The sequence below is a fragment of the Anas platyrhynchos genome, chromosome Z, assembly GCF_047663525.1.
Source record: "Anas platyrhynchos isolate ZD024472 breed Pekin duck chromosome Z, IASCAAS_PekinDuck_T2T, whole genome shotgun sequence".
NCBI classification, from domain to species: domain Eukaryota; kingdom Metazoa; phylum Chordata; class Aves; order Anseriformes; family Anatidae; genus Anas; species Anas platyrhynchos.
In genome coordinates, this window is record NC_092621.1 from 81,340,864 (window position 1) to 81,359,427 (window position 18,564).

At 38.4% G+C, this 18,564-nt stretch overlaps 1 long non-coding RNA gene across 1 annotated transcript in view; it reads right to left on the minus strand.

Annotated features, from left to right (window-relative positions):
• LOC106018304 (uncharacterized) overlaps nt 1-18,564 on the minus strand; it is a 97,626-nt gene that overhangs the window by 38,481 nt on the left and 40,581 nt on the right. The window contains exon 3 of the long non-coding RNA XR_005261776.2: nt 12,298-12,404. This is a non-coding gene — a long non-coding RNA (uncharacterized lncRNA). The remainder of the gene's footprint in view (nt 1-12,297; nt 12,405-18,564) is intronic.

Here is an 18,564-nt window from a genome sequence, read left to right on the forward strand (position 1 = left end):
GCATCTTCCTAAATAAAGATAGAAAGGTGTAAAATCACTCTCGCGTGTTTGTATATAGCTTTTCAAAGATCATTATAATTTGTTCTAAATACTGTGATCTATAATGTTATTTGTGGAAAGTAAACTTCTGGAATTAAAGGGACACCTTTTATAAATACACAGTGGGTACAATAGATATTTCCCTTCAAATTGCAATAATTTAGGGGCAGACATCTGCCTGGTAACTGTGTAGGATAAATTCATAAGGAACGCAGGAAGGATATTTATTTACAATTGCTGCTCAGCCAGCCTCCATTCATCTTTGGAGATCTTTCTTGTATGGCTGGAAAGCAAACTTTCCTTCCAGAGGTCTCTGAACCTAAAAACTACCTCTAGGGCTCAATCCCGTGCCCAGAGCTGCCCACCTTGACTCTGGGTGCTCCTCAGCTCCCAGATGACGACTGGGGGCTTCCCTGTCCCGCTGCCACCACCCTGATGAGGTCCCAGCTGCCGCTCCCAGACAGCTGCAGACCAGGGAAATGTACCAGTAACAGCACCCTGTAAATTAACTTGACGTTTGATGCGGGGGGGTGGGGGTGGGAAAACCTAAAAGCCTACAAAAGGCGTCGAAACAAAAGCCACTCCAGCCCCACGCAACATACAGCGTGGGTTCGGGGTCTGCAGGGTGGTTGTTGCAATGCTGCCTTGCCCTTCTTTGTTAAGACCATCCAGTCATTCTCCGTGGAAGCCACAGTGTCTATCAAATAAACATAAAAATGCCGCGTTTCTGCAAAACGGTGGACATGAAGCCAAAAGCTATCGAGAAAGTGCATTGCCATCAATGGGCTTGACTTCACTGTACATCCTGAAACTGCGGGTTTTAAAGATATGCTGTTATCAGTAGATAAATTGGAACTATTAATATTAATTGATGGATGATAAGGTGTGCTACATAACTAAATTATAAATAACTTAGTGTAAGTATTTTGTGATTGACATGTACCAGGTTAAGTATGCGAGATACGCAAGCACTGTTATATCTAGAAAATATTGTTAAATATTTCATTTTCCCTGTACTTGAAACTAGAAATCTTTTTTTTTTTTTTTTTTAGGTTAAAAAGTAATTGAACCAAGGATGAAGTATTGATGAACTATAACTGAATCTCTGACTCTGCTTGCAAAAGAGGTAGCAATAAGGTACAGAGAGACACAGTGTATTTAAGCTATTAGACATGCAGGAATGCTATTATGCTTTATTGTGTCTGCCTGTGCCCATCTCCCTTCCTCTCCCCCACCTCTCCCTTCCTCCTCCCTCCATGTTCTGTCTTACACACACACACTACGTGCAGACACACATACATACGTCCATACACAAGCGCGCACACACACACACACACACACACATACTCCCCCTCTCTGCAGCACAGGCAATACTGCATCTCACAAATATCTGGCCTTATGGCTTACCAGCAAAGTGTACTGTTAAAACACATAACCTTACCATCCCTGATTCTTGATATATTCATGGATTTATTCACAAGCCCCCATGTTCTACTTCTTTTCCTGTTTCTGTGGCTTGTGTTTCTGGCCCTCCCATATTCTTGTGGGAATTTCAAATCCAAAACAAGTCATACCTGGCAAATATTCTGTAATGCAGCCTGCATTTCCATAATTTAGCTATGGGGGAGGCTTTGTGTGCATATTTGTTGTTTTTGTTCTTAGAGGGACAGTTTTAAGAGGTTTATGGACTTGCGGATGTTTGAAGACCATTTTGATTGTTTTTTTTTAGTACTTCAACTACTTAAGGTTCTGTTTGTGTAAAATGCTTGTAATAAAATGAATTTATGTACACATATATGCTTGTGTATTTGTAAATGCATTGGGAAAAAAAAAAAAAAAAGTTCATAAATCCTTGTTAACTGTGCTGATTAAGCCCCATACTCTGTCATTGGCAGTGCTAAGTTTCTTCACAGAAGAGTTAAAATGATAAAGAAAAGAGCGATTCATTTTAGTTTTTATTTTTGTGGCATCTAAAGAAAGGATTTAACTGGTTCAAAGGAAGTCACTCATACTTAGCAAATTTTCACTTCTTTAAAACAGCCTTTCATTAGCACATTTTACAATTGCCAGATGAATATTTTTGTCTTGTAAACAGAAGGATATATTGTATTTCATCAATGATGTATTTTCTAAGTATTTACAGTTATGGGCTTGGTCCTGCAAGTTCTTGCACACAAGTAACTACACTTACCTGAGTAAATCTCTTAATATCAACTGATTACTAATGTGGGCAGTTTCTTATAAGTGAATTTGGTAATCAAGCTCTAAAAATAAAAAATAACTTTAATATGCATTCCATTTTCCATTTTGATGTATATTTCCTTTTCATTTGTTTGTTTGTTTTTGCTTAATCAGGAGATAACCTTGTGAGCAAATAATTGACAATTGTTTTCCAGAAGCTGATATTAATATGCCAAGCTACAGTAAAAATAAATAGCACAGCATGTACTTGTCATGTAGTATCTACATTTCACCTCTTTTTTTCATTTGAAGTAACAAGATATTCTTGATAATTTCACCAGAAGTAAAATACTATTGCTCTTAACACAAGCATGCACTCTACAAGATTAAATGAGAGTAACGCCCTTCAAAAATATGGTTACTTTACAGTCAGAAGCAAGACAATCCACATTAACCTTCTTCTGTCTGTGGTCTGAGGTTTTGTTTTCTTCTGTAAGTAAGCATATTGTTTTTGCAAGGCATTGCCTCAGTAGTAAAGCAATTTAGAGTGTAGGATATTTTTAGACTACATTCATTGGGGGGGGGGAGGGGGGGGGGAGGGAACAGCCGTGCAGTAGGATATACATGTATTTGTAATTCATATTGTTGCTGTGCTTCTATTGTACTCTGAGCTCCCATCATGGCTGAGATGGGGAGCTGGCATCCAGACAGTGCAGCAGGGCAAGAAAAAAAACCTCACTGCAAACACTAATAGCAGGGCTTCTCCCTCTCCTCCGTTATCCCCACTAATTATTACCATGCTTCTATTATTTAAAAAAATAAAGGTAAATAGCTGTAGGCTGGGGAGGTATATCTGGGCAGTCTGCTAAATAACATTATTAATCCTTTTAGTCCAAAACAAAGATCTTTTCATTCTGGTCTTTCAAGAGCCTCAGTCTACAAATTCAAAAAGACGACAGAAAAATGAACTTGAATGTGCAAGCATTAAACATTTACATTTTCTACTCCTTGGTCATTATACTGATGGCCATATTTTACATCTTCCCCTCCCCCACTATACTTCTGCTGATTTCACTTCATTTGCATGACCTCATTATGCATATAGCCTTTGTTCTTCTGATATAGAGTAGAGCACGGTGACAAAGCAAAACCTATATACAGGGACCTTTTTTTTCTCTTTTTTAAAATTGTTCCTCCGTTATGATATGAACGTTTCATTTATTAACATAATTCAACATTAAATCAGATGTACGTTCTTGCTTATAAAATAATATTTAAAATCTTATAAAATAAGATTTACAGTTATTTTAGAAAATGAAGACAGTGTCTGAACTGCCCTCTAAAATCTTTTGCTTTAATAATGAATTCATGTTTTCTGTTGATAACAGGTTAAGCAAACACACTAGTGGTAGGTAACAATTACAAGTACCCGTTTATTTTTGACAAGTGAGATATATACTATATATCAAACGGTATTAATCCTGATAAGGTGATATTATGAAATATATTCCCGAATTTTGCAGACAGGGCTCAATATGGACAACCAGCCTTCAATTCCAAGGGTTCTGCTTTCCTCTCATCACAAAACAAAAGGCTGGATCTCCTAAGCTGGTTTTTATATTAATCTGAGATTTTTCTTATATTGTATTTTTTATTGTATATTTTGATGGTATGGAAATATGAAGTTGATTCATCCAGTTTTATCCACTGATTTTCATTGGTTCTGCCAACTAGAGGGAAGGCTTCAGAGTCAGTTCTTGGGTTTCTGCCCAGAAGCACCTGGTGTAGAGTTTAATGCTGCCCTCTTGGAAGAGAATGGTCAACTCCCGATGACCACAAGAGGAACACAACTGAGTCCACAATGAGAAAAAAAAAAAAAAAAAGGATTTCATGCAAAATACTAATACTACTACCAATAAAAATAATAAATTAATATATTTATATATATATATATATATATATATATGCTTTCAGTAGGATTCTAGGATATGAAAGGAAGGAATAATTTGGCTGCTTGAGCTTCATTTTATATGGTAGCAGGTACCTTCACTTCAGGGATATTCCTACATGGGAGATGAAATATTTGTATAATTTCCAACATCCTGTGGAAATATGGAATTAAATCAAATTCCATCATTAAACTTCTTTCTACAAGAATATTCATACAAGAATATTTTTAGTAGTGCAAAAGTACAATGCCACTGTCATCACCTTTCTCCTAGTAGCCAAAAAAGTTATTTCTCAAAGGAGAGTGAGGGGTGCTGGTTAACAGCCGGATGAATATGAACCAGCAGTGTGCCCAGGTGGCCAAGAAGGCCAACAGCATCCTGGCCTATATCAGGAATAGTGTGCCCAGCAGGACTAGGGAAGTGATTGTCCCCTTGTACACAGTACTGGTGAGCCCATACCTCAAGTACTGTTGGTCTCTTTTCTCTGGTGGCAAGTGACAGGACATGAGGAAAGGGTCTCAAGTTGCACCAGTGGAGCTTTAGGTTGGACATTAGTAAGATTTTTTTCATGGTCCAGCATTGGAAGAGCCTGCCCAGGGAAGTGGAGGAATCCTCATCTCTGGAGGTATTTAAGAGACATGTGGACATGGCACTACGGGAGACATGGTTGAGTGATGGGACATGGTAGGACAGGTGGATGGTTGAGTTTGATGACCTTGAAGGTCTTTCCTGACCTAGACGATACTATGATTCTATTGATCCTCAAGCTAGCCTTAAGGAATATAGGAAAACTGCCCATCTCTCCTTTCAGAGCATCTCCTAGCAGAAGAATTAGTTACACCTCATTGATATGAGGCACAAATAAAATAGCTACATAATTCACACAAGAAACATCTGCCTCCTTAACATTAACTGAAAGATTTTTTTCTGTGCTGTTGAGCAGCCACAATTACTTGGCTCAAAGTCATATACAATGTATATTTTGATATAAAGTAATATGCTGTGTGGTGCTTTTAATCACTATGTCATTCTCACTCTGTTCCAATATTTATTGTATTAATTGTATAGATCATCTTGCATATGTGGGATACCGTCATTGTTCCTGTTCTCATAACGTTTATTTTGCAAGGGGTCCTGTTCATAAACACTGAAAGACAAAGCCAAGGAATATGCTTTTGGTGGCTCAGTGTCATAATCCTACCATAAAAGACTCTTTTTGCAGAGTTTTAGCCCAAGGTGCCTAAGGAAGCCTTCTAAATCTCACCCTGGAATTTCTTCCTGTATAGGAGAAACAAGATCAAACTCAAGTGTTACAACCAGGGTTTGCAGGAGTGGTTCTCAGTCAGAATAGTCAGCAGATCAGCGATTATGTAATTAGCCTAGAGAAGAACCCATCCTATACTAACTTAAATACTATGACACTTATTCATCTTCAGCCTGTGAGGAATGTACAGACATATTATGGAAAATCCTTGTTAAAAAAAAAAAAAAAAAAAAAAAAAAAAAGATACTGTAAAGCAACAAGGTGAAGGGTACCTTTGCATCGCCCTCAGGGACTGGGGATCCCAGTCCATCACTCCAGCTTTTCACCACCAGCTCCATCCCAGTCCCAGCTCTGAAAAGGACACGCTGCAGAGCTTCAAAGCTCAACCCACAGTGAAATATTTAATTTTCATCCAGCCTTTTGCAGTGCTGTTTCACACAAATGCTCTGTTGGAGACAACACATCTGATAATTTAGGAGGACAAGGCTCCTGGGAAGGGTATTGACAGCATGCTTCCCCTCAGGAGACTGCCACGAAGCTGAGAGAAATCAGTCAACTGAGGAAGAATTTCAGAGAACACGTGGCTGGGACAGTATTCACACATCACACATTTCCAAGGTGGCAATTTTGAAAATAAACCAGAGACAAGAAAAACAGGCCTGAAGGTAACGCATCCGTACATCATACCTTCCATACCCATTCCCACCACAAGCTTATGAGACCAGGAAAGCAACCACCCCTTGCAGTACCTATGTGATTACGAAGAGTATCCTACAAGAGTGTCAATCTTGGGAACACAGGAATGAAGGAACATGAAAAATCTGTAGCAGAACATCTGCTTGGAGCTTCACATGCTCAGGAAGTAAGCAATACACGTGTGCACAATGCTTTACAAAGCAGGTGGCATGACTAGAAAACAAACAGGGAATTACCGTAATAGCAGATGCAGGGTTGTGCCCGAGGCTGCACCTGCTGCACAGATTTGAAGGGCACTTTTAGAGAAGTTAGTACCAGCTAAATGGCCAGAGTGCAAGGTGTAGAGCAGAGGAAAGCATTAACAGATAATACAATGATATAAGTGTTTGTTAAGACTAACATAAATACATATCTCTGCTTGTAAATTATCTTCTGTCACCTTTGATATACTTGTTATTTATGGGTACTCGATAAATAACTGTGATAATTGTTTTTAAATCTGTTCTGTATTTTTGGCTATGTAAGTAACACAATATGTTTCCTGCCTCCAACTGGATTAATGCTATGGCAGGAACACTCATATTCTTGAGTGTGAATGACACGCTTTGGTGAGAGCTTGGTAATATTTGTTTAAAATTTACTGTTACCATGGCTGTTTCTTCCAGTATGCTACTTTCTTAGATATTCATACACCGGAGAGTGGAGCAAATTACAGTGCATGGCTGATAGACGTGTAAAATATTTCTTGAAAACGATGCAAGGTATTCATCAGCCTCAAATGCATAAGGTAGCTAACAGTTGTAGCCACTGGAAGTCCTCTCTGACACATTACACAGTTTTCAAATGGGAAGATAAATCTGAATGGATGGGTTTTGGTTTATTTGTTGAGTATTTTTCTTTTCTTGGTCTTCCTGATCTGCTCTAGGATTGTTGTTACTGTTGGAAGGCTGTTCTGTGCAGTGGTTTTCATCCTACTTTGTGTTGCTGGTGATAGTGGGAAGAATTAATCTGTCAAAATCTGACCATCATTTATATGTGTGCAAATATGTATGCTTTTGCATGCAACCCCTATAACCAAATTAATTTTCTCTATTTCTGAAATTGGCAAAAATTAGATTTTTACTGCATTCCTCACAAGAGTAGAGAGGCGGACACTGATATCTGCTCTCTAGGGACAGCGACAGGACCCAAGGGAATGGCATGGAGCTGGGACATGGGAGGGTCAGGCTGGGTGTTAGGAAAAGGTTCTTCACCAAGAGATTGGTCACGCAATGAACAGGCTCCCCAGGGCAGTGGTCATGGCACTGAGCCTGCTGGAGTTCAAGAATTTGGAAAATGGTCTCTGACATGTGGTTTTTTGGGTGGTCCTGTGTGGAGCCAGGAGCTGGAATCAGTGATCCATGTGGGTTCCTTCCAGCTCTAGATTTTCTACAACCCTGTTATTTTATGAGTCCATGGTTCCATAATGTGCTAGAAAAAATGTGGTAGAAAAGCAAATGCCACTGTTTTCCTATGAGTACATGCTGACAGTTTTCTAAACACAAAACTAAGTCATTATATTCACTAAATGGTGACCCACTGGACTCAACTTAAATACTTAACAGTTCCACTCACATTTTTCAGAAGTAATTGATGGCAGCTTATCCATCAACAAAAATATGGTGTCATGACATTCCAGATACTAAATGGATCTGGAATTAGTGAACATCAGTCAATGACTTCCCTACTGCATTAGATTTACTTTCTTGAACAGGATACATAAACACAAGACTTCTTGCTATTTAATAAAAGCATAACAGTACAGAGAATGAGTTAATACTAAAAAGAGCAGCCCTGAACACAAGAACTGGTCTTGCAGACTTCAAGCAGACCCCTCGAAGCCTGTTCTTCCTGCCCCATGCTTAAAAATGCACTAGATTCTGTCTTCTCTTGTATTTGTTTCTATACATACATGTGTAGTCATAGTGTTCTCTCTGTGGTGAAAGAGTAAATGTATAACTAAGGGAAATAACAAACAGCAGCAAAAAAAAAAAAAAAAAAAACAATCAACCAACCAACCAAAAAAAAAAAAAAAAAACCCACCAACAAACACAACCTTTAGAAAGTTGATTTCACAGAATTACAGAATGATTTGGGCTGGAATGGACCTTAGAGACCATCTAATCTCACCCCCTGTCATGGGTAGGGACACCTTCCAGCAGCCCAGGCTACCCCCAGCCCCATCCAGCCTGGCCTTGGGCACTGCCAGGGATGGGGCAGCCACAGCTCCTCTGGGCAGCCTGGGCCTCACCACCCTCAGAGTAAAACGCCTATTCCTAGTGTCCAGCTCCCGCAGCCTCAGTTCAGGAAGGAAGACATCCTGTGGGAGGGACCCCACATGGAGCAGGGACAGAGAGGGACCATGAAGGAGCAGCAGAGACAAAGCGTCAGGGACTGACCACAGCCCCCAGTCCCCAGTCCCCTGCACTGCTCAAGGGAAGGAGGTGGAAGAGAGTAGATGGGGTAGAAGGTGGGTTTAGTTTGTTTTTAGTTTCTCACTGTTCTAGTGAACCAGTGGTAGGTAATAAATTACATTAATCTTCCTAGTCTGAGTCTGTTTTGGACATGACCCTAACTGGTGGGTGATCTCCCTTTCCTTATCTCAACCCTTGAGCCCTTTTCTTCATAATTTTTTCCCCTTTTTCTTTGAGGAGTGGGAGTAATATAGTGGTTGTGGTGGGGTCAATCTGCATAGCAATGTAAAACTACCACACGCAGGTACCAAACAAACACCTATATTGCAAATAAAATTCCCTAGGAGTTGCAAAAGCTCATTCCTGTAGGTCTACAGAGAGAAAACCTGTGCGGTTCATGGGGTGTTTCAGGAGAAGGTGACAAGCCCACCATAGCACTTGGAGCAGACCCTGTTGATCTCCCTGCCCTGTCCATCAGGCACAGACTGTGCCCAACCTGTTCTGGCAACTCCTTTGACTTAAGTTAAAGACACCTGCACCATGGCTTTGAAGATCTTAATGATCCAACTCCATTCATTGAGTAAGTTAAAAGAAATGTATGTGACAGCATCATAGGAGTTTCAAAGGAAGCTTTAATTCTTATGCTTCAAAAGCTTTTCTGTGCAATTCTCTTTTAATTAATCTTTTGTTTTGTTTTGTTTTGTTTTATCTTTACCACATATACTTTTATGCACACTACATTTTTATTTATTTTTTTTTTTGTCAAATGGTGATGTAAGGAGTGCCTCTTCACATAACACGTAGTTCTTGGAGGACGTGTAAGAGTCATGGCTAATGGTGCAGACTATAACAAAGCAATGAATTAAAATTGAAAAGTGGTTATGATGTAAAAGCATACATAAAGAACTGATTTGGAGATATCTCTGATATGTGTTTTACCATTTTCTTTCATTGTGGTTACTAAAACCTGTTACTAAAAACAGAATGAGCCATTTCATCACAGGGCCATTTCATTTCATAATGAAGCTTAAAAAAAGCAAATGATAGGTTCTGCTGGTGGTGGCAGCAGGAGAGCAGATGATTCTGCTTATGCCACCTCCCTAGATGCCACAGCTTTGCTTGGCACCCTTGCTTTTCAATAAATTAGCTTTATTTGTGACAAATTTAGCTCTCTGTGTATATACCCATTACAAGTTCACCACCAGACCTATTTGGCAGAGCCAGAAGAGATGTCAAAATGAGTGAGTTACATAGATTAAACTGAACTAAATTCAGACAGCCTAAATTCTGTCTAAATACTTGTGCATGTCCTTATTATCAGCTACCTCTAGATCTTATCTCTGCAGACAAAGACCCCAACTTCCAGTAAGGGGCAGTTCCTGGGTGAGGGCACTCCTCACTCCTACTCAAGGTGCGTTGCTTTGCAAGGAAATACTCAAGATTAATTAGGGGGAAAAAATAAATAAATAAAAAATAAAGTAGCAGCAGCTGGTTCTCTAAGTATTTTATCAAAATATCTGTAAGCAATTACCTGTTGGCATTTTGTCAAAGAAATCTCAATTCTTCAGAAGATGAAAAAATACCACATCATCTTGAGCTACCTTACGGACCCAAGTCAGTCCAGACGGACACAAAATTTATGCTATCCAAACTGTTTTGGGTCAGCAAGGCAAACTAGATGTGATGGTTAGCACAGTTGGTTAGTTAGATGAGATGGTTAGCACGGTGGTTCCTACTGTATCCTGAAGAGTTATCACGCAACCCGCAGTGTAAGACATTACTACAACGGAATTTACATGAAACTTCGGCAAAACTGCTCTTGAGAAGCACTGGTACAGCAGAGCAAAGTAATTTTCATGTCTATGTGTATTCTGTGCTTAAATGAAGACAGTCACTACTTACCAAGAAACTAAATTTTTTAGGAAATTTTCCTTTGTCATGTTGTGGTTATGCTATATTTTTTCTATTATTTCTGTTTGTACCATAGAAGACCAGTAACAGAGCTACACATATCTAGGAAAATCTAATAACATCAAAGTCTGTTTGAGGTCTCATTGGTGCTTTCACAGAGTTAGAATGGTGCTACACTTAAAAATACTACAGAGATTGAGTATTTTGTTGCACTTTAAATAAATAAAATGTTTAAGCAAAGACTGACAAGTCAATTGTGTTAAGAATACTATACACTTCAAGCATGCACCTCAAAACAGTGTAAGCATTTAATTCACTTCTAGAATTAGAGGTCATTGAAAATGAGAGGGAGATGTACCTACATCAGTATATAGATATATACACAATTATTTGCATAATTCTCCTTAAATAACAAGAACTGTTATGTAAAATATGACATATTTTGACTTGGCAACTGCTATTGAAACAGATATTAGAAAATGAGACAGCGTTTGTCTTTAAGAGATGTTAAGACAGTCATAAATCTCACAGGTGATTTCTAGTACATAGACATTTATTAACTTTATATTAACTTGCATATGCATGATGAAGCTAGATTAAATATCTGACCAAGTTGCAGAAAAAATCTTTGTTCAAGTCTTTTTCTAAAAATGTGTTTGTTTTTGTCATCTGTGTTTTCGGAGTCAGGATCTCCTTATTACTAAGAACCTGGATTTTCAGCCCCTTGTTTGCAGAGCTCCAACTAAAATCAAGTCAAATTTTTGAAGTTTCTGAATGTGAAGGATATGCATCATTTGGAATGTATTCCAAGGTATTTTACTGTGTTTTTTGACAATAACTTGAGTGCCCTGATGGAGGTTTATCAGGTTGCATAAATGTAGAAAAATGTTATGGTTATTCCCCCTCCCAAAAGAGGTCAAAAAAAAAAAAAAGCATAATGTACACGTAATATCATTAAAATCATGCTGAATTTGTCTCACTGAAATTATTAACAGAAATGGTGACTATTTCATTTTGTACTACAGACATCTTAACAGCCATTCATTACCCTTTATTATTGTCAATACAACCAGTTTTTTAAATACTCTAAAGGGAGAAACAATTAGTGAAAGTTATTACATAATAATTAATATCTTTCTGAGATCAGACTCTTATCCAAAGCGACAAGGGCATACATAATTTATGCAACCTCGAGGAAGGGGAATGAGGCAGAAATACCTCAGATCTGGGTGCCTTTTCTGCTGCTTTTAAGCAACAGTCATTTAAAGAAAACATTTCAAAAGATCATTCTTCAGCAAGCAAATTAGTTTTCATGCATATCGCTTAGCAAATCATACTCGTCTTACTCATGTGTGTAAGTCTCAGTAGAGCTGTTTCACTCTTCTTTTAGATCAGGCTCACCCTGACACAAAATTACTGCAACGGGAACCTCCTATGGTGTGTGGGTTAAAGGAGAACAGAATTTTAGTGCTCTTGTATCTGTTGTTATGCTCTGTATTGGCAGGGAGATAACTAGCTAGCACCCTAAAGAAGGAGCTTCATGGTGGCAGAAGTCAGGGCTGTTAGTAAAACCTGTCCAACTTGCAGAGAAGCTTTTGCTTCCACTGACTAAATACCCCTTGGGAAGGAATTTGTGTTTGCTGTGCCTCATGGAGTGATGGCCTCCCTGGGGTTACCCAATCTCCTGGCCTTTTTTTTTTTTTTTGTCTTCAGGCATACAGAACTTTTGCCAAGCTTGACAATGTCAATGCACGGTCATCTGGGCATACATCACTTTGGATTTCTTGCCTTTCAGCAGTATTACCTTAGATTGGTAGAGGAGACCTCATGCTGGTCTAATTCCAGGAATAATTCCAAACAGACATCTTGGTCACTTTCCTCAGGAAGATAAGTCACAAGCCACATACTGCTCTGAAACAGAGAATTGTTAAGTGCATTAGAAAATGATGGTTGTTGCAAAGCATGCTCATTTTTCTTGTTTAACTAAAACTTTGTAGAACAAGACTACCTCTCTTTCATCCTGTGTGAAATGTGATGGTGCATGTGTATTCAGGTACCAAAAGAAGAGGAATCTTCCAGTTTATAGATAGCTGAACACAAAAATAATTATACATTCATGTTTTAGATATTTTGCTCTTTAACTTTCTTGTCATAAAAAATTCATTTGTATTACAGTAAAAGGACAACTGAAATAGGAATATCAGGTGCCCTAAGTAGAGAAAGAGCACTGGGAAAGCCCTGATTTCAACCCCAGCTCTGGTCCCTTGAATTTGACCTCCAGTAAATTCTTTACTTCTTGTGTATACGACAATGAGAATGGAAAAGGGGATAAAAACATAATTTACTCTTTGCCAAGAGACTGTGAGGCTTACTACCTCTGAGTAAGCGTATTGTTTTAAGGCGTTATGAAATAGGTATTGTTATCAGTTGAGTTTCATACAAAAGGTCTCATTTGAAAATATATTTGATGGGCACAAAATCAGCTTAATCATGAGTAAATTATATGAGAATTTTTCAGGACTGAAAAAAATATCCATTTTGGTTTGATTTTTTTATAGTTGTTGGTACCATTTTACCAACCAAAACCCCAAATAACCTGACTCTATCCAGAATAAACTTTTATGAGCACACAGATACAAGCAACCTAAATATTTTTGTAAATATTTACAGTGTAAAACACATGTATGATGCAAGTCTTTTTTGTAGGAAGACATGAAATCTAGTGTATATACTCTACTCCTACACAGGTTTAGAAAAATCCCATGTCTCAGTTTCTGCATCAGGAAAACAGGAATGATACCTTCCTCCAGAAGCAAACTGAGAAGGTGGATTTGTATGTGAGCAGCAACTTCATATCAGAAAGAACTTGATGCTTTTTGTGCTTTGTAGGATTTTTAGCAGGAGAAAGTAGGGAGTTGCATTTTTAGGCAGGACAGAATATTCTACCCTCCTTTACAAAAGCAAGTGTCATTTTTCCTCTTGAGCTGTAATGGTTTTCCCTCTGTGAGGTCATATCCTTATAACTACCAGAGGTAGTTAAATTAGCTCCAATACACAGAATCAACAAACATGGAATCAAAACTAGACTAATAACCATGACCCACAGGTAAGCATTAGAAATACATAATACATCAATGTAAATATGCAACAAAATTTAGGGTTGAAAAGTAGTCTTTTTAGAGTTTTGATTACTCTAATTGATATGAGAAAGCCCATCCTGATCAGCATTCATTAAATAAGATTATCAGGACATACATTGTTGCATTTGAACATTACCCTAACAAAGTATTTTATGACTGGCTAAAAACCGAACTTCTGATACAAGCAGTACTGAATTATTCATTGTATTACTGCATTTAGCACAAGCTGCCATTCTGAAGTTGTGACAAAATTTAGACTTGTCTAAGGAAGAGAAAGATGGCGAGAAATTTGCCATTTATACCTTCAAGACAATAACATCCATAACGTGAAGCCATTCAGTCTTTTTTTCTCATTTCAAAGCTATATGAGTGCAGTACAGGCAAATACATCCATGATCAGTATCCTCCAGATATTGCCATTCTCTGAAGTTAAGTAACTTTGTTTTGGATTTTAAAAGTAGGTATATAAAGTACAAAAGAATACTTTGGTAGAAAGTGTTTCTCAGAAATACTTTGGTAATCGTTTTAAAAATATACTCACTGCTGCTTTTTTTTTTTGCTTTTTTTTTTTTTTTTTTTGCTTTTTTTTTTTTTCCCTTAAAAAATGAACCACATCCACAAACTGTATTACAGCTCGAGGACCTGCTAATCCTTCACTGCATGAATCTGCCTGTATGTTAAAGTAGCTTACCCTTTGGCTCTGCCTTCCAGCTGCAGGCTGTGGTGCCAGAGACATTTGCCGCCTGTGTTTCTAGAAGCGCCAGAAGGAAAAGGCACCATGTGTTCCTGATGTGGCCATCCCACCGGGGTGCCTCCCCCCGAGGAGCTCAGTGGCATGAAGGATGCATGCATGGGGAAGCATGTGTATGAGGCTGTTTGCCAGCAGGCATTAGCAGTGGTCAGGGGCACAGATCTGAGTGGATCTCTGCTCGCTGCTGTGCAGAAATCTGCCGTGAGCGGCAGCTCTGCAGCCCATGGGCCTGCAGGTCTGGGGCCTTTGGAATCAGTTCAAGCACAAACATTTCAGCAGATGGGGGGGCATGGACATGGATTTCCCCTTTTCACTTGCTTTCCCAGTAGCATCATTGCAGATAATAACAAAAATTTTTGTTGTTTCCTTTACCATGTCACTCAAAATGGGAATCTGCCAGCTAAGTTTTATATCAAAAGACAAAGAACCATTCAAAGGGAGAATCCCAAATGGCCTAGCCTTTTGAAAAGCAACTTGAGAAAGCAAGGTAAAACACAAATGTGGTATTCTGCAATGTGGTTTATGCTTCTGCTGTATTTATCCTTCCTGGATAATCCCTATCAATGCATCAGTCTATGCAGAGCACATTGTAATGCCAATCCCCACACCTGTGCTCCACTGTTCTATTCCTGATCGGAAAAAAAAAAAAAAAAAAAAAAGATTAAAAAAAAGATCATCTCTGAAGTAAATGCTTCTCCAGTCTGAGTGGTGACAGGATTTCACCTGTGCAAGGGCTGTCCATCACCAGCACAAATGTAACTGTAAGGAGAATTCAACAAACAAGACCTCAGTGCAGCAGCATCTGTGTTAAAAGTTGTGTTTGTGAGTCACCCTTATACCCTGAAGGGGACTCTTGCATGTGCAGATATTTGCCAAATGGCAAATGAAAAATTTTTGATGCACCACAAGGAACAGGACTGAGCTTATATCTCCTACATTTGTTTTGTTTCTTTGTTTGTTTTCCCACTGATTCACATGACGTTAATTCCTAGTCTGGAGTCTGACGACTTTAACTGTATAAACAAGAAAATAGGTTGATTTGGCTTGATTGTCTTTACCAGGGAGAGAAATTGGGAATTCTCAGTATAATGACAAATGCATATGCTTAAGAAATCTCAGAGATGATATTTTATCTGTTTATGGACACAGATGTAACGTGTACACACATACCTATATGTACACGTCCCAACAGTGCCATATTTAGATAGGTATATACAAAAACTTATTCCACGCATGGGGAGTGTTTAAGAGATTGATAGCTTTTTAAAGCATCTAAATGTGATCCTTCTCCTATGTGCTATGTAAAGAAAATTAAGTTCTTAATGATCTTCCTTTAGACTATGAAAATCAATTTCTTGTCAAGTCAGGTTCTCATTATAATTTCAGACTCCCAGAAAACACAGCATAGTCAAGACCAGTGTTTTTCCCATGGATTGCCAAGCTTTCTAAAACAAGTGTTTATAAAGTCCCTTGATTAAACAAGAGAAAAGACTTGAAAAAACAGAGAGGGTTGTGAGACGCTCATGCAAATATCTCCTTTAAGCTCCAGTGTCGCTTTCTGCAGTTTTGCTTTTATATGCAATCTGAACATGCAAGGAAAGTGTTCTTAACCACTACCACCACCAAAAAAAAATCCTCGTCTTGTTACTGATCTTGTTACATTTTTGCAAAATTTCTTCAGTGATATGGACAGGAAAATAATATGAATCTTTGGTAATCACAGTATTAATGTATTAATGTTTGAAAATCTCTTTTCTAAAGGTCCTGCATGCTTTGTTTACTTCAGCAGCAAAAACACGTGCCTATCATTTCCGAAAACTTGGATGTCAGTGGGCAAGAAGCAAGAATCTCAATGCAATTTGACAGAAAACACACAAATAACCAGATATCTTTGGCTTCCTACAGAATGTCACCAAATCACAGGCTGGAGAAGTACCAGATCTTTTCTGTGTGGGATGGAAGATACAAAAGATATTGCATCAATTCTGAATTCTCTACCACAAAACTTCAGTAGCAAAATATTGCTAGGCTGCAAATAACATTAGAGGACTGCATGGGTAAGGTTTATTGTATACAAAGAGTTTCTGTAAAAGCAAGGATTATACCATGAAACCAGGATAAAAATTTGAAAGCTGTAACCACTAGGCTAGGAAAAGAGTGTTTCAGTGATGTACAGTTATTTGTAGTCAAACAGAATGCTCAGATTTCATAAAATAAGTACAGTTTGGCCATGTCAAAGAATGAGATAAAAGATAGGTGATACCAGAAGTTGGTTTTATGCATCAGTAGCTGGCATGTTTCTGCATAAGTGGGCATTCAAGTGACCATTCAGTTGCACTACTTTGCCAGAAATATGTTTCTGCTGAGAACAAACTCCAGGTCCAATCACACTGTTGGTTAAAATAAATAAATAAATAAAATAATGAACTCTATGGAAGCAAGAAGTGATCTCCCTGTATACATTATACTATGAGTCTTTCCTATTCACCCAGTACTTTTCAAGGGATTCAAATTAATAAACGATTTGAGTTCATGAGAATACATTGTAACCCACACAAATTTTTCAGTCACAGAGTCCATTACAAATGTTGACTCATATTTTTGCAATTACCCACAGGATCCCACAGATGACAAATCAGCCCTTATTCTGATCTGCCTACCACTTGGAAACATCAATCAATGTTTAATCAGACAAAGTCACAACCCGGCCCTGCCAGTGGTGCAAAGCAGCAGTCTGGAGGAGAATAACCCATTGGAGACTGAAAATGCCTAAGTCTAAATGGAGCCATTCTCAAAGAAAAATGGTGATTGCATGCATGCAAGTGGTAGGATCTAGTAGGCAAAGAAACACAGCCAAGAATGTGTGAGAACATAAAAAGATGTCATTATCAAGCAACGTATTTGGCAATATAGAGTGTGTGTGCTTTTTGTGGCTATGCCTCTCATTTTTCCAAGAGATAATATCAATATGTTTAGAAATAAGTGTATATAGCATGGGATAAATGGAGGAACACAATTTCACTTTCTCAGTTAAGAGTTTGTGCAAAGGCACTAAGCTCTGCTGTGTGGCAGGAACCTATGGCAAGAGAGGTTTCTCTGCTCTATATACAATGATATCACCCCTAAAAAAAAGTCTAAGGATGAAAGTTTTGATGTAGATTTCCCATAGGTGCAAAGAAAAGAGAAAGAAAAGTAGCAACTACAGTGCATTCTTCTGTCAAATTTACTTTTAAGTAACCATAACTTTATTGGAGGCTGATTTTTGAGTGAGCAGAAATGTCCCGTCCCATCCCATCCCATCCCCCCCCCCCTACCCCCCCGAAAAAAAAAAAAAAAAAAAAACCAAGACCCTTAAATATATACGTTTTCATTAATCAAACAAATTATGAAATTGTACAGATTGTTAATATTAATTGTGTAGTCAAAGAAAACGGGAGAGTTCTGATATGGAGACAGGTATAAAACAAGTTGGCTTCGCTTCCAATACCAGCGGACTCTTTGGCTAAACTATTGAGTGATGGTAATTTACAGATGTTGCTCACAGGCTGGGGGAGCCATGAGAGTGCAATATGTACATAGGTCTCTGTCCAGAGATAATACAACACAGGCCTGAGGCAGATAGCAGAAGGAAATCTAGATATCAGTGAAACAAATAAATGCCTTCTTGTATAATGGAGAGATACTTATGTCAGGTCAAATAAGAAATAAAAACAAGACAGATCCCAGAGGAGTTATGGAATGTAATAAAAGGTAGCAACAGGACAAGAACTAAAACCAAGAGATGTTCTTCACAGATTTTCTCCCATTCAAAATCACAAGAACATTGATTTATTTTCTCTCTCTCTCTCTCTCTCCCTTTTTTTTTTTTTCCCCGAAAAATCAAATTAAAATGGCTCTTGACCAAATTTCCACCTCGTCTCATTCCTTCAGACCAGGACCACTGGGTGCACCACGGATGCTTCCACTGCCTTCCTTTCCCCAGACAACCTTTCACAGTAAAACAGGCTCACCTTCAGATTCACCATGCACCTCAGCCCAAAAACCGCACTTCACTTTCAGCACAGAGAAGCAGCTGCAAGTAATTCTCTAGCAAACAGCTTTAGCAGAGCTCATGAAAAGGCACCTATAGCAATTGAGCAAATAACTGTTAATTTGCAGATACAGTTCAAAATCTAGCCCA